Here is a 17,674-nt window from a genome sequence, read left to right on the forward strand (position 1 = left end):
CTGACAGGGGAATGGCTACAGCCCTGGGCAAGGTCCCAGGTGCTCCTCAGGAACATTTGGTAGTCCAGATTCATTTCAATAACCAGTCTCTGTAAAAGCCATCTGATTTTGACACTTCTTGTGGAAACATGTTTTTTTAATAGGAAGATTTTTTAAAAGAAATCAGCAGCCCAAAATTTACCTCATTCTACCTCTGCACAGTTACTACTAAAAACTTCAATATTTCATTTAAACTTGTTATCCAGGGAAAGCAGAATCACAGATTTTAGGCAAATCATTGCAGCAGAAGCTGGCTCTTTGTAGGCATTAACATACTTAAAACAGAACCTACAACACTACAAAAGCTTTGTATTGATTCAGAATAGCAAGTTAATATTTGATCCTTTCCTCTCAATATCTGACTCTTAAAGAACTCCCAAAAAGTCAAGCACTAACAACGTGAATGGGAGCCTATTTGGATTTTTTCTGAGCTGTCCTCACATGAGTTGGTTACTGGCAAAATCTCCAGCGTCTGGCAGTCCTGTAACAAATTATCAGGGGGAATCATGCAGAACATCCACCAAAGTAATTGAGGACAGAGGCAGTGGCTGTAAATTCCATCTTTGGTGTTTGCTCAGTCTTAATCTCTGGAAATGAAAACTTGGAGAGAAGACGAGTGAGGGAACTGTTCAACCCATTATTAATTTATTCATAACCTTATTTCAAAGACACAATGAAATCTTAAATTAAGGATCTACTGGAAGAGATACAAATAAAAATATGCCACAAACTGCCTTCCATTCAGCCATTCAGAATCAGGTCTATTTGCTTTTTTTTGACAGATGGAAAATTTCAGTGCAGTTTGGACTCATGAAGCTGATTCAGCTCCAGTGAGGGAAATGGGATTTCATTGCCCAGTCCCCAAACATGTTGTCTGTTATACAAGGCAGTTTTATTCAACTTAGAAAAAACAGCTGGCAGGAATCAGATAATCAGATATTCTGTGAGGTTTGTCCCCCAGTAAAATAAAAATAGGATGAATCCATTTGAATTTCAAATAATGAATATCCCAATTTTTATCTGAAGCAATGCTGCAGGAAAGGGTTTTGGTACAAATTTAGAGCTCCTTGCAGTACTGCATTTAGTGGGGACAGTGTTTGCCCCATTGCAGCTCTGAATGCCTGTTTCCCAAACCAGTGTTCATGTACCATTTGCAAACACAGCACAGCTCCATCCATGGCACATTCAAAAACAGCCTCCAGAATACATGTTATACTTGATATTCTGGTGGGCCTTAAATCTTTGTCCAAAGGCTTCTGTCTATTCTTTTTATTTTGCATGGAGGGTTAATTAGGCCTTAGATTTATAATTAGAGCAGTGAGTCAGCTCTTCCCATCCTGTGCTATGGCCAGTTGTATACCAGAGTCTCCAAAGGAGAAAATGTAATTCGTTATTTTATGCAAATATCCCATCAGCTTTAAATGAAACAGAGATGGAAATCTTTCCAACCCCTGTCTGTGCAGAAATCCTATGCCAAAGATTTCATTAGAAGCACTAGAAAGAATACAAAGGAGGAAGAAGGTCTTATATCTCATATATGGGGAACTCTTTACATTGTGGGGACTTCATTCCTGAAGACATGGGGAGGATGCAGCTTCTCTCACCAAACTGCTGTGCACTGTTTTTAGACAGACCCCAAGTGTTTCATAAAAACACAGTAAATTAATCAGCTTTTAACAGAGGATTATGGCAGAGCTTTCCTTCAACTTAAATATTTTGTATGCAACTGCTTCAATAAGGTTATTTTGAAGGAAGTCTTTCTGTAATTTAAGCATGAAGGAAATTCTGGAATTGAAATCCAATATCCAACCAGATCTTGACATGTATCTATTAAATCTAAAAGAGCAAAATCCTCAGTTACACTTCTATCTACTATTTACTTCAGGTCACATTAAGATGGAAATAAGAAATCTGCTGCTTCTTAAACTTGAAAAGAATGAGGCCCTGAAGCGAAGAATTTGCTAAAAAGTAGAAGTTGTCTGATAACAAGAAACTGCCAGCTGGCTTTTAGACATCCTGTAACATTTCTTCAGATAACTCCATAAGAAATGTCAAAAAATCGTTAAAGGAAAGTTTTCAGAACAGAAGTACACTGATAAAATTTTTTCTGAGCCTACTTGAGTAAATGGAGCTGAGAGGAAAGGCACCATGGCCTCAGTGCACAAGAAGTACCTGTTTACGTGTCTGCTTTCCTGCACAGTTTTGAAAGAAAGGAGTGACCATCTCCTCCTGCTGAACAAGCACAGAGATCTCTTTCAGAAGTGTTACTACAGAGGAAGTAGAAAGTGGATGGAGGATCTAATGATCCAACAGAATTATCCTGGAAGTTTTGCAGAACCACTCTGCAGATAAGGGCTCTGAAAACGGAGCAGAATTGTGGCTCCTGAGGGCCCTGCAGGCCCTGCTGCTGCCCGGGGTGCCCGCTGTGCCCGCAGACTGCAGCAGAGCAGGGAGAATGTCCCTTGTGTTCCACACTCAGTGGAGCAGGGACAGGAACACTGGGCCTTCCAACAACCCACTCAGTGCTCACTGACAGCACTGTGCTTCCAGACACCAAAGTCTGGAGTTCCCAAACTCCAGCCAGGCGTTCTCTCTCCATGGGACACTGAGCTGCAGCACCTGAGGAGTACAAGGGAAGCTCTGGACACTCAGAACCAAAATGAACCAGTCTGGTCACCCAGCTCACCTTAGCTATGGTGACACCAGCTATCTCAGTCTCTAGTGTCAGCATTGAAGTGGGAGACAAACTGGGCAAGGAGAACTCTGGGTTTCTGAGGAGCAATGTATAAAATCAGTGGCACAGAGAGAGAGAGAAGGAGGAACACCAAACCTTGCTGTGGATGAACTCCCAACTCTAGAGGAACTATCTGGATTTTAGACCAAGAGTTTAAAGGCAGTATTCCTACACATCCTAACTCTGAACCTGGCAAGTGCTAAAGAATGTGAATATTGGCTAATGAGTATAAAATATATCAGGAGTCCAAAGCAGAAGTTCCTCATCCTGCCACAGTATCGGTCATGCTTCCAGTCTGTTTTTTCTGTACGTAAAGCTGAGACTGCCACAGTAATTTCCATGCTAGCTGGATTTCACCCAAATCTGCTGGAGAAAAGTGTGTAATTGTGTGGCACTGTGGCTGCCTTACATCAGCCTGGGTAACAGCACTTGAAAAGCAGCCTCAGGTAGGATGGGCTGTGTGCTCTGCCCGGTGCAGGAGCAGGAACAGACATCACTCACAGCAGCCTTGCAGGCTCAGCCTTGTGGGAATGGCTGCTGGGAACAAGGCAAATCTCTGCGCTATCAATCAATCTGGACCATTCTATTTCCCTTTCATTCAACCTAATTTATTCCAGTCTCATACTCTGCAGACTTATGTGACTAGAATCACATCTTGGATTCTTTTATAACTTAAAAAGCATTACATTTACTTTTTGAATCATTTAGAAATTTCCACATAAGGATCTTTGATGTAAGTTACAGTCCAACAAAGCTGGCTTTTCTTAGGTTTCTAGAATATTCCAAGATGAGATTTGGAATGCAGCTGGAATTTTGGAGCCTGAATCTGACCCAACACAGTCCCACCGACTTTAACTGATTTCGTTTCACTACTATAGCATTGCTTATACTTGGCACACACTGTAATTATCAGCTGATATTTCTCATATACTATTCTACATCTAGCAAGAAATCCAATTTTTTCTTTCAGCCCTCCTGTGCATTCCAAACAGTGTTCTCATGGAAATATAATGGTCAGTTTTAGAGGCTCTGGCAATAGGATTTCTACAACATCATTTCAGGTTTTATATCCATGTCATTAACCCCTGTACAGTCTTCAGGCTTTTCTTCTTCATGGACTGTTCAAAATTCAGCAGTTGTCATCTGTCTCCAGCCTCCTAACAACTGCATTTTCCCCTAATGCTCCTCACTTACTTTAGAACCCTCTTACTGACATTTTCTGTCCATCTGTCTCTGATACTCTAACTGCTCTCCTTTGGAACACTTTCTCCATCAGATATCAAAACTGTCAGTGTCTTCTTTGCTTAATCCCTGAGTACTTCAAAAGCACGTCTCGAGTCTCTTCTCCCCTGACCAAATAACTCCTGATTCTCTCAGTCCTCTGGAATTGAATCGAGTGGCAGCTTCAGGTTGTTGAACAGTTTGCTCGTGCTGTCACCACTGTGTGACTGCAGCAGAGAGGTCATTGCTCTCTTTCCAACAGGAAGATTTGAGACAAGGGGATCAGTTGTAAGTTTGAAGGGCTCTGGTTTATCCAGCCCACTGTGCCAGGCCCCCCCAGTTTGGATGCTGTGCTCCCCTTGCCCAGAGCCATCAGTGTCCAAAGCCTTGGCTGTGGCTGTACACATCCCAGGGCATCCCTGGGGCCCAGCTAAACAGAATTATTTTTGTAGTCTTTTATTTGGTTCAATTGGCTAAACTTTTGAGGGTTCCACACTGTAGCCTATAAAGGTATTTGTTTAGGGTGGCTCTTTAGGGCAGGAGAACTCTGGGCAGTGGGAGCCCAAGTGCCATGAGCAGCGTGTTCAGCACTGCTGGGACAACCCTGCAGCCTTGTGGGCAACTGTGTCCTGCCCCCCATGGACAGATTTGGGGGTCAGGAGGACACCCAGGGGCAAATTAGGCTCTATAACAGTAGGTAACAGTAGGAGAAAGCAAAGTGCAGGCTGACAGTCCCCTGAGGAATCACACTCCAGTTTCACACTGAACACACCATTAATGGCACCAACTGGGACACACATTGGACTCTTTGGGACATGAGCCAAGAGCCTAAACCAGCACAACAGAGACTCCAGTCAGGCTTTGCAGGGACTCAGGACAGAACACACTTCATCCAGGGCCTGAAATGTTATCAGGAACTTTTGTCAGTCCATTCATTTTCAGTTCCAGGAAAATTATTCACTTAATGTATAAAAAACCCCCAAAACTACATGAAGTTCCTGTACAAAACTTTTCAACTTTTCAACTAGAATAGGGTTGGAACATATTTCATATTCATATGGTGTTAAGGTGAGTTTGCTATCACTGCAGCTTATACTGCAATGAAGGGATGAAATAATTGCTTTGTGTACCCAGTACCCTGAAATTTAAAGCAAATCTTGCTTATTATTCATGAAGTTCTGCCATATTTGTAGATATGCCATGGGTAGAAACTTGTTGCAAGGATAAAATGCCTCTATCTCTAGTTTAATGCAGTGCAATTCCTTTTCTAAGTAAGGATATTATTTGATGCAATTCAAGGAGCCAAACTGACATTTCATGTGTTTGACTTTGTCAAGACCAATGTTTTAAAACAGGAATTCTTTTTATGTCTGTTTCAATTTTCAATTAATCCCTTACCAAATCAGCCACACAGTCCAAATGAGGGTATTGTCAGAGTTTTAAAAGCATTGTCTTTGTGTATTTGATATATACAGGAGCAACTGGCTGCTCATACAGAATGTAAAAGCCCAGTCAGTTATTATGTGAGAATATTCAGTACTCCAACAGGAATTAGATATATAATTCCAGAGACTCTTCAGCACATCATTAAATTTAAACCATTATCTTGCTTAGAAAAACTCAGCCAAGTCCCACTGACTGATGCTGAAAAATGACCACTTCAAGGAAATGCTTGAATTATCTCCTATTGAAAGCACATCTCCCCTTCAGAAGGCAGAGAACAGCAGATCATCACAGGGTGCTGTAATCTGCATATAAGGTGGAATGAAATATCTTTGCAAAGATGGTCATTGCTATTATTACTTAGTGACATTTGCTCCCATGGTTTTTGAAGTCTAAATTACTGATATTAATTGATAGTAATGTGGTTTAAACATTAGATATAATTTGAATTTCACAGTACAAAAGCATTATTTAAAGTTTTTAATAAATGGCATGTTATTTGCTATAAATACTCTCCAACAAGCAACGAGGCTGTATTAACTTCAAATCTTTTTAGATTAATATCACTCCAATTTATTGCACAACACAATAGACAATAAATCCTCCCAGAGGAAACACTTTTATTTGCAGATTAATAGCCTACCTCATAAATCATGTAAACAACCCTTTTATTATTGTTTAACCTCTAGCATTCATTGGATTTGACATACGAATAAGTTTTAAGTAGTTTTTATAATTCTGTTGTTTGTTCAGAGTTTTCAAAATGATAAATAACAATTTCCTAACTAATTCAAATGTAGTACTTGGGCAACCCCCTCATGCACATTAACAGATACTCATGAATACCCAGTAAAATGCATCCTAAATACAGCTCAGCAGTAAAACCAGTCCAGGAAACAGAAAATCTCTACGAGGGTGAATATTCTAATGTGCTGTGCTTTTAGTCACATGAGCCCCCCAGCCTGTGACTAAGACAGATCTGCCCTCTGCCTCTCCAAGAATTGACAAATGGAGCATCCTTTTCTAATCAATTTATGGCACTGCCAACATCAATAGAGCTCCTGCTTTCATCTCTGGGTAAACAAGAGCTAAACTTGTCCACTTTTTTTCTGCATTGCTGTAAAAAGGACTTAAACAACACCACTGATATGAGCCCTGATCCTCAGAAATGGCTGAGTTCAAAAATCCCAGGAGTCAAACCCCCTGAGCACCCTTGGCCTGCTCCAGCCTGAACAGCCCTTGGAAGCTGTGCCTTGGTACCACACCTGGGGGCTTTGCTTTGCCCTTCCTCCAGAATGGCCTGGCACAGAGAACTCTCTCCTCCTTCATCCCTGCACATTCCACAGACATGAGCACAGGTTCAGGTCTTCACTTACAAGGACACCACTCTGAGGTTCTTGTTGACTCCTTTCAGCTGCCAAAGGAAGTCTCAAAGCTTCAGTTTGGAGATTTTGGAGTTTGATGACCTCAGTCTCCAGTCCAGGACAGTAACAACTCTCTAAACCAACAGGACAGGGTGTTCTGGCCACAGCTGTAACTCTCAGTGACCCAACACAACAAAATGTGCATTCCCTTCCAACATCACCTGTTCTTGTGCCTTCTAGAACAGAGCAGCTGGTTTTCACTCTGTACAGTCATGGGCAAAATTAGCTCAGAGCCTACAAAGGGCTAACATGGAGTTGTACAACCAAACAGTGCCTTTTGCATTGCAAAGGATGTTCAATGGCTTCATTATGATTCCCACTCTTTTTAATGGGTGTAAAGGCCATGAACCTCTTCCTTCACAGCTAAGTTGATTGAGCACACATTCTGTAACTGCCACATTGAATTTAATCTTCTCTAATTTTATTCTCTTTCTTCCACTAAGACAAGCATTTGCAACATCTCTAGTTTAATTTGGAAAAAAAAATCATAGCCTCTCCTTCACCTTAAAATTTCCTTTGTATGATCTTAGGTATGATGCCATTTTCAAAACATGAGTTTATATTGTAAGAAAAGAGAAAGAATTTAAATCAAAAGACAGCAGCCTTGCATTTCAGGGGGCACAGTTCTCCTGCAGCACAAGGCCTGTTCCTTCCTATAACCTACAGGGGAAGTTCCTTCCCCATATTCATATCAAGGCTTTCTCCACCTCTCTATTTAGCAGCAGGGATCAGGAAAGATAGATGGATGTTTGATCAAAATCTTAATTAGAACACAAAGCCAAACTGATTTGCAGTTCTCATCTTCTCTGCACTTCCTTCTCTGCAGATGATAATTGCTGAAGTGGCATTTCATAAGAGGATCCTGCCTGTGACATTCAGACATAGTGGCATTTGAAAGAGGACTAAAGACACACAAAGGCAACACAGAGAATCTCCCTGCAACAGCACAAGCTGCTCATTTCATTATTTACCCTTCAGCAGAAGCAGTGGAATAAAAATAACCCTAATCTGAGGGGAAAAAATTGTTTATGAAAATCTGATTGTCTCCTCTTGAACTCTCCCTTCCTGCCAAGCACTCAGTGCATCCCAACAATCCCTTTAATCACGGGGTTTTTAATTCTGGGTGCCACACAACAGAGCTGCTGGGACAGCACAGGGAGGGGAAAGTGGGACACACAGTCCAACAGGCCACGGCATCTTCAGGAACCCAAGTGTTGTGCCATTATACCCCAAGTCTGAAGAAAGGTGACTGGACAAGCTCACCAGGAATGTGGTGACCGGGGAACAGCAGCATGGATGCTTGAACCCAAGATCCTTCACTTTCTAGAGCTCCCTAGGATCTTGTTTTCCAGTCAATGCACACAGTATGATGAATTAGTGCTCAAATATCCCAGGAAGCCCAGGGCTTCCAGTTTAAAATACTGACTACAAAAAGTGTACATTGCAATGGTGTGGTGGCAGTAAGTGTAGCTCCACAAAACAGCTCCTCATTAAGCTCAGAAAGGTAAAACCCAACAAACAAAAAAGCAAGGCAGTTTTACTTAACACATCTATCCCCACCTGAGTTCAGAAATAAAGATAGACAGAGAGCAGTTCATTTGCATTTGTGCTTTATCCTAATCTTCCATAACAATAAGTGAATTTAATCATATCTGACCATAACAAAATGAGACCATTTGAGGCTGTGGGATTCAAAAAAACCAAAGCATCAAAAAAGCCTTCACGCTGCATCCTGCAAAGATCTGCAGGAGCTTTTAAATTCTGCTCAAGTGCACCATTCTCAGCAAGGCCAGGTTTCAGAATCCCGTGCTGTCATTTTAAAAAGGAATAAAATGTATTCTTAGTCCCCACTATGAATCATCAGATTGCATTAAAAAAAAAAAAAAAAAGAGGGGAAAAAAAGGCAAAAAAAGCAGAGAGTTTAAAGCACAGAGAGAAAGGGGGGCATGGGGACAGGGAGAGGTTGCTTGAAACATCCAAAAGAATCTTTGATTCGTATAGTGAATTGATCCTGTGATTTTTGAATTGCATATGAACATTAAAGTATCTTCTTTATTCACTTCAATGTGCTTGGATCAGACCCTTAAAGCCTTGTCAGGGAATTAATGCTTTACAATGCAACCAGCAAAACTTTTGAGCAATATTACTACTCTGACTTTTGTTCCTCTTTCTTGGCTGAAACAAAAGCAGATCACTGTCTATATTGTTAAATCTTACAAATACAAACAGAAAGACATATATTTATGGTAGGGCTTTCTTTTTAAAGCAACCTTTGTTCTCCAGCCAAATTTCTGTGGCTTGGCACTCAGCACATTCTGCACAAAGTTAGATCCTCCCCCAGTGAAAAGGTTCCAGGCAACATTGATTGCCTGTCATTTTTAGCATCCTGCTTCTCAATACTGGAAATATGCACACAGTCTGCTGGGTAACTTGTCTCTGAAAATTAGGTGAAATTCAGGCTGAAAAAACTATTTTCTCTTTAACATGGAAATAATTAAGAAGAAGTACTTACAAATTAGAAAAACTGTTTTCTCCATTGTACATTCCTAAAAGCAACTTAATTGTAAAGATGCAAGAGGCTTACCATAGGCTTTTAGTGAAAATTTAAACTAAGCAGCTCATTTGAAACATTTATGTTTTATCATGATAAAAAGAAATGGAAAGTGTACACTTCCAACTCCCCACAGTTTCTATATTTCTAACTGTTGCATGCTCAGCTAACTTTGTTACAGCTCTCTAGATAAAACTGCAATGCTGTTCCTTGGCTCTTTTCTTCTGAATGATCAGAAGAGTCAAATTTTAATACTTTTTAAAAATTAACACTTCCTATGCCTTCATTCATTGTGCCCAATTTCAGCAGCATCCTGTATGTTACTGTACATTAATACCAGGACACATTTCCTGGCTGCAGAGGTGGATCCTGCACCACTTCAGAGCTGAACACAACATCCACGAGGGAAAAAGGAAAAGGCAAAACATATGGAAAGGATTCTTGCAGAGTTCTGCAAACTTCTGCCAAAGCCTCAAAGATTTGATGAGAAGGAAGAATCTGTTTTGAACCAGGAGAGGACTGGAATATGGAAAATAATGAAATCTGAAGATGCGGGGAAAGAGTAGTGAGTGTTACAGATTTCTGAAAGCTAAATTTTTCATTATTTTTAAAAGTCTGTTGAAATATTAAAAATTTACTAAAACATCTGAAGAATCTAAGAAGTACATCCCAAATGACTGTGGGAATACTGAAGCTGGGAAAGATCCACAGACAAGTTCAGAGCTTCAGCCAAAGGAAAGAGGCAAACAAACACTGGGAGAGTTTGATGAAGAATGAAAATCACAGAAATTGGTGCAGGACAGAAAAATACTTCAACAGGCTTTGACAAAAATATTCATTACATAAGTAGATATAGTCCTCTATTCTATGAGTCAAAAATACTCCTTTTTTAATTCTTTACCCATATGCTCACAGACATGAGGGCACACAGCCGGTGAATGGTGTCCTGCAGAGTGTACCTGACATGGACAGGTGGACTGTATCTGCTATTTCTGAATGCAAATCTAACATGGATGTAAGTGGATTTAAATCTAATATATATAAATTAAAAAAAGAGAAAGTAGAGCATATCTATATAAAGTAATACTATTAGAACTGTAACTCTGTAACATTTTTTTTGTGATTAATAATGGTGTGAAGAGCGATAGAACCTAAGTTAATAATAGTGGTATGTTTATCAATGAGTCTATTAGTAAATAATTGGTTTATTAGTAATATAATGATAGTAAACTTAAAAGCTTCTTCTATTAGTTACATCTCTGCATTCAAACAGGAGAGAGCCAGAACTGGGGACAGCACCTTCTTCAGTTAATTACTCTTATCAATATTGTGCAGAAATAATGAAAATCAATGGAAGTGTCTCCATATAGAGCAGATTAGCAAAATCCAAATTTTATGGAAAACACCTAGTGGCCCAGTCTCAGTTCTATGTTATCTGAATTCAGGGGTCTCTGAACAAATGATTGAAGCCACGTGGCACAAGCAAAATGGGAAATGATGTAACTGTGTCTGTCCCTCACTGTGTCAGAATGTACAAAGGTGTTCGATGGGGTCTAAGGACATATGAGATTACAGAATCAAGAGTAATTTTTAAGTCAAGAAATAAATCAAATAGCCCCTGCAAATCCAGGTCAGTTGTAGGTGATGTGCAGGAACACTGAAGTATAACACAACATCTCTTTATCCACCAAAATGGCCCAAGGAAGAAAAGTAACATTAAACATCTTGGGTTCCAGCATTCCCAGAACTTGGGACCCCAGCCTAAGTTTTTATCCAGGTGGGATCTTGAACCTGTTTTTAAAGATGATAACAAAAAATTGTTCTAATTTTAAAAACATCAGCTCCAGCAGCTCTGGGGAACTGAAAAGCAACCCATTTGCACTGAGGAGACAAAATAGCAATGCATTTACAGCCTCCCAATCACTGGAATTGAAGGCATCTCCAGCTGCTCTGGACAATTTTAGCTCAATACTTGCCCAAATATATCAGGGTTATGCTTCTATCCCTTCAAGGAGATAATGTTCTGTAATATTATGGCAGTGGTGGCTGTTGTCTCCACTGTCAGGAGAGCTGATGAGACTGGCCCTGCCCAGCCTGGGAGCTGATAAAACTGGCCCTGCCCAGCCTGGGAGCTGATAAAACTGGCACTGCCCAGCCTGGGAGCTGCTGCCAGGGACAGTCTCCACATCTCGTGCTTTTGCCTCTTTTCTTGGGCCTGCCCCGACAAAATACTTCAGTTGAGGTTCTGTGTGTGTTTAAAGTGCTGGGTTTGACCTTGGCTTGGGAAAAATGCAGCAATTCATGAGTCAGTCGTGTTTGTTCTCACTGCTGGTTTCCAGAACCCTCTGATGGAGCTGTGCAGGCACCTGCAGACCTGAGCTGGCTCCTGTGTGTGCCACTGCCATACACAGAACTTTGGGGACTCCTGATCTCAGTGGCAATAACTCACATTTCCCCTTCTGTTAAGACAGAATTAACTTTGCAATGTGATCCTGCACTGAAAGGGGATGCACATTCCAGGGTGTGGGGAAAGGATTTTTATAAACTCAGGGCAAGAGGAAGGAAAAGCCGACTCGGTCACCAAAGCAGTTAACAGCTGTAGCAGGACACCTGAGACAGAGAATGTGGCCAAAGTGTCACATTTTTTCCTGGACTCAACTTGTCTGTGTTGCAATTTATTGAATTTGACTTTACAGACGTTGTAGGACTTACAGTCATGAAGCAAATTTTTCAGAAGCTCCTTATTTTCTTAATAGCCTGAATAGCTGCACTTCCCTGCCCAGTTCAGACCAGCCCCATCAGGGAGGGCAGGTGCCAGGAAAAGCTGCCTGGTTATCCACACTGTCCCCCCTGGAGCTCCTCACCACCTCACCTGAAGCAGTTCTGGTACTTGATATTTGCCTCAGTTACTTTAGATATTTCAGAGCAATGCAGGTATATTATATCCCATTTTCAGTATAACTTAAGGCAAGCAGACATACTGAGATACAAGATTCATAGGCACTGGAGGCAGTTCTCCATAATTTTGAGGTTTTCTCCATTTAATTTTAAAAAAGAACAGATAAGAAGAATTATCAAAGCAGAAGGAAGCATGGGAATGAGTTTACACAAGTGTATTGTCTTAGTCCATAATTTCATATTATCCTGGAAGACAAAATAAAGATTAGGTTTATTAAATTTGCAGACTAGTAGAGATTGTGAGAATTTAGGAAGGTGTGCTCAGAACTCATACTGATCTTGACAAATGGGACATTTGGTCTGAAAAAAAAAGATGCTATTCAAAAGTACAAGATAGATTTGCTCTACCTAGGAAGAATTTTAAGGTACACTAAAGCCAGTGTGGGCAACAATTCAGCAAAAGGTGTTCTAAGGACTATTATGGAGCCTTGGTTGAGCACGTCATGATAATGAGTAAAATCAGCCACTGTATTATGATATAGAAACTGTTCTGTAAGAGGCATGAAGTTGGTTTTCTGCTCTTGTACTGGTATTGAAAACCCCCCAGCTGATGCTTTAGATCTGACTGCAGGCACTGAGTGTCAGCTGGAGCACCCAGAAGAGAAGAGGGAGAATGATACGAGATCTAGAAATGGGTCCTAAATGTGCTGAATTTCTTGCACAGGGACTTGAACAGATACTGGGAAAATACTGTGAGAGGCTTCATAACAGAGTGCTGGGGAGGGCTAAGGAGCACCTCTGGTAGATCTTGGAAGAAACAGAACAAGAAATAATTGCAATAAATTCCGGGCAGACTCAGGTAAGCCATTGGGAAAACCAGTCCCAGCAGTCAGGACAATGTCTGTGGGAATGGCTGAACCTCCACCCCTGGGGACTGCAGGGGCTCACCCAGCACTGCTGGCACTGCCCAGGGACAGGGAAACACAGGAGACCAGGCACCTCTGGGGCTGGCCTCTGGACAGAAACCGAGTTCTGACTGAAGACATGTGGGATTAAACCTCGTGCTCTTTAATGGTGGGGCTGCTGAGGGAGAAGGGAAGAAAAGCCCTGAGGAATAATTAGTGCCTGAGCTCCTCTCCTGCCCCAACACACCCAGAGTGTGCACACACCTGTACACAGACACCAGGGTGTGCAGACTCCTGTACACAGATACCATCCTCAGTCCTGGGAACTGAGCTCAGGTGAGATACAGGCACCAGGGTCACCTCTAAGTTACTTCTTTTAACTTAAATTTCAGAAACCTGGCTCGAATGATTCATGAATGTCTTGTGATTCTGAACATTTTCATATCATTGCCATGGCAACCTGATGTGATAGAGGCAGGGGATAGAAAAGTCACAGAGATCTGACTAAAAAGATGTTGAGGCGGTTTTTAAGAGAAGTAAAAAAGGTGAAAACACAATCTAAAATACATTAAATGCAAAACATACCCCTGTAATGTCATACACGCTCTGAAATGCAACAAAATGAGCCTGTGAAAGCACTAAGGGCAGATTGCTCTGCTACTGAATAGAGATGGAGATTTGAGTTCTCAGCATTACCACTGACGCCAGTCCAGCAATAACTGGCTGAAGTCAACAAAGAAAAGCATCTTTGCAAAGCAGGATAGCTGCTGGCTTCTGATCACCTTTACCATAGAAGTCTTCACCCATCCTTCACCCCGAGTTATAACCATTATTCTTACCACTCAGCCCATCTTAGGATGTCTTGCTTGCTTTTAAGGATTAATATTTGATTTAACCTCTCAAATTCCTCAAGATGACTCTTTCTTTAAGCTTCAGTATTTATAAAAAAATTGCTTTAGCTTTTTTTTCTTCTTCTTCCCCTTTCTTTTGCATCATTACTCATTTTGGAAGCAGATGCTGCAGTAAGACGTGAGATTGAGCACACTTCAGAATATTAATGGTGGAACATTTCCTTTTAATGTCTTAATCACTGTCTTCTGAGGTTCTGGCTGCTTGATTTTGGATTTAAGAACTGAATTCCAGTTAGCCAGTTTGTGCAAGAGGTACCAAAAGTACTACTGAGTTTCAATTTCTCTAATCCATCATTTTATTTTAATTTGAAATACAAAAAATAGGCAGTTTATTTCCAAATGTACCTTTTGACCTTGGCCTGATCAGACCAATTATTTCATAGCTACTGTGCCCTTCCATTCTCACTGAACTCTGAGGTGGTTTTGGCACTTAAATTCAGTTTTGTGTCTGGGCACTCAACTTCAGTTGTAAAACAACTTTGAGTTGGGTCAGAAGGTGAAGTCAGTCCAGGCAGGGAGGGAGGACCTTCCACTGCCCTGGACTTCATGTCCCATTTGCCTGTGAGAGGAGTGGTGGTTAAAGAGGGGAAGGAAAGGAACAGGACTGATGTTGTTTGGCCTCCCAGACCTTCAGTTCTGCCCCCAGGGACAAAGGGACAGAAGCTGGTCCTGCTCCTGCACTGCTGACAGGGCAGGAGGTGGAGCTGAGTTCCCTTTCAGTGCTCAGTCCCTCAGAAATCAGCAGTGCCCAAAGGTGCTGAATGGTGGGATTACACGGGGCTGACAAGCCTCTTATCCACCAGCCACTTATCCTGGGCAGGATGGAATTCCCTCAGGAGATAACTCCCCCCTCACCCCTTTTCCAGATGGCTCCATCCCCTCTCTGATGTGCCTTGGGGCTGCAATGAATTAAACACCAACATGTTATGCATGAATTTGCTCAAGGAATTCCTTGTCTGTTCATCAGTGATGGTTAATTGACCAAGAAATTTCATCTCTATATCAAAAAAGCTCAAATTAAAAATATTTTTTCTGGAAAAGTTTTCAATTATAAAATACTAATTCCAGGATGACTTTTTATTTTGACTTATAAGGTTAGTTCACTTGTGCTGTGGAACAATCCCAACTGCTTTAAAAATAAAATCCGAGTTTGCAAAAATTCTTCAATAATGTCATGAAAAGAACTCAGGCTGTACAGACTGTTTTCTAAGAGATGTTTTTGGTAACAATCTATTTTTAATGGGCACAATATTATCATATTATTACATAAACTGACGTGAATCTTTTGCTTTGGCAGGAGAAGGATGTGATGAATCCCACTGAGCTTCCGGAAGCTTTCAGGATCACTCAGAGGAAGCAAGAAGCTCCTTGAAGATCTGCCTACTGCTTTTGTGCTTTTGGAGGGCATTATATTATTTAACATATTTCCTTTACTGACTTCAGAGCAGAGATACATCCATACTGCTGCATTTCCTGTTCCCACCTTTCCTGACACACAAGACACAAAAACACTCTTTCTGGCCTTCTGTGTCCCAAACCCAACCTGATTAACTGGAATTCCCATTTTAGGAGCCCTTCAGGATTATCCTGAAGAAATGGACAGGAATGCTCCATTCACCAGCTCTACTACAGGAGCAAACAAATCCCCAGATGCCTACACAAATCTCTCCTGCAGCTAGGAAAAGCACCAACAAATCCAGAACACTTCCTACATAACATAGGCTTGGAATTATTACAAAGATTTCAATTCTGCCTTCATTTAACAACAGTTTATCTCGTTAACCATAACCCCATGTCTAGAGCATTCTCTTTTCTAATATGTCAGAGCAGGTATCTTTTCTGTGGCTCCAAATGGGAACAGGGAGGAAAGGAGCTCTCAGTGGAAGTGCACAAAGCCAAGAGCAGCCAAGTGTGCCCAGCCAGGAGCAGCATTTTCACCCTGACCTGCCCCTGGTCAGGAAACATTTCCAGAAGTTACCACAGTACTGCAACCAGTACATTTCACAGACCAATTCCTACTCCATCTTCATGGCAGAAGAAAAGAAGGGGAGGTTTTCTATACACAGCATATAAAAACCTAAATGTTTAAGAACATTGTAAAATGATACTAAATTTAGAACATTCTGTGCCATCCACACAGAGAGTTATGAGAGAAGGTTAAATGTAATCCATGAGTACCAAGAATCAAAGTAATAAACAGGTAGATGTTGGAACTCTTGAGTGGAGCACACAAACAAGAACACCTTGGAGTCTGGTCTTTCCCTGCCTGAAGTAGCTGTAATGCCCTTGAAAAAGGTCCCCAGAAATGAGAGGACAAGCTGCAAGAACCCTGAGGAATATCACACTGAAAACCTGTGATCACTAGATTAGAGGGGAATTAAACAGTTCAAGATAGGATGAGGAATAAATCCCTGTTGGAATGTTTAGATGGCCACTGCACAGATCTGTGCCACAGATCACAACATTAAAGGAAACTAGAAATCAATCTCTAAAGCAGCACATCTATTAGAAATTCCCACCACAGGCCATGTCATGCACTAAGTCTTTTAGTCTTTAAAAATTAACCTTAATTTTTGCCCCAGTGTAGCAAATTTTCAGGGCTTTTCTGACTATTTGTATCATGACATGACCTGTCTCCTCTTCCAGTTCAACACTGCATTGAAAAAACAAGCAACGTATTTTCCATTGGAGCTAGGGATTATCTTTAATTTTACTGCATGAATCTTTCATTATTTGCTTTTATTTTACCAGATTTAATTGTTTTAATTTTGCCAGGGTACTTTTTTTTGACCAGTTCTTACCTTTTTCCATAAGCTTTCTGACTCCTGATTCAGATTTGTTTGCTGATCAATCCATCTCTCCACTCCCTACAGGCTCTCTGTAACATTCTTGGCTTGAGCAGTCATTCACCCAGTAGGTTTAAAAGCATTTCCTGCAAGGAATTCAAAAGTTTGTAAAGACAACTCTGGGAAGGTCTGCATTTTTGATTAACCACAACAACCCCAAAACCATCAAGCCTCGTTGACACCCAAGGGTTGGAGCTCTTCAGCACAGCTGAATTCTCTGACAAGCTCCCTTAATTTCTCAAAGCTTGCCCTTTTGAAATAATTAAAAAAAGGTAATTAGTAACCCATTTGGTTTCTTTTTCTATTAATTTTAAACTGAATTAAATCAGGGTGACTCAATCCAGAGTTATTTCCCAGGCTCAGCTCTCCTCAGTAAGTCATCTCCTGCCATCCAGGCTGCACATTCTCCAGCCTGCTCTTGGTTCAGTGGTCAGTGACAAGTTTGTCACCTGTCAGAAATCCCTGGGCCTACCCCAGGCTGGCAGCATCCTGTCTCCAAGCTGTAGGGAGGCAAATGGAGTTTTTCTTAGTGAAACAGCTGCACGAGTGAAATGGTCATAATTATTCCTCATCACAAATCACACCAAGCAAAATGTACCTGCAGCATTTCTTTTATTCTTATTGATGCTCTGGTTCATTTATAGTTAAATAGAGAAAACACTCTGATGTTGTGGTCTGGTGTGTACCAGTTGTGACTCCTGA

The 17,674-nt window shown here is 41.1% G+C and overlaps 1 protein-coding gene across 14 annotated transcripts in view; it reads right to left on the reverse strand.

Moving 5' to 3' along the window:
- ATP10B (ATPase phospholipid transporting 10B (putative)) overlaps positions 1 to 17,674 on the reverse strand; it is a 218,894-nt gene that overhangs the window by 160,490 nt on the left and 40,730 nt on the right. For all 14 annotated transcript variants that reach the window (XM_051794024.1, XM_051794021.1, XM_051794017.1 and 11 more), the window contains one exon: positions 16,928 to 17,058. The gene's annotated coding sequence lies outside the window, so the exon portion shown is untranslated. The remainder of the gene's footprint in view (positions 1 to 16,927; positions 17,059 to 17,674) is intronic.

The sequence above is a fragment of the Manacus candei genome, unplaced genomic scaffold (assembly GCF_025592945.1).
Source record: "Manacus candei isolate 608988 ecotype Guabito, Panama unplaced genomic scaffold, ASM2559294v1 h1tg000037l, whole genome shotgun sequence".
Lineage (NCBI taxonomy): Eukaryota > Metazoa > Chordata > Aves > Passeriformes > Pipridae > Manacus > Manacus candei.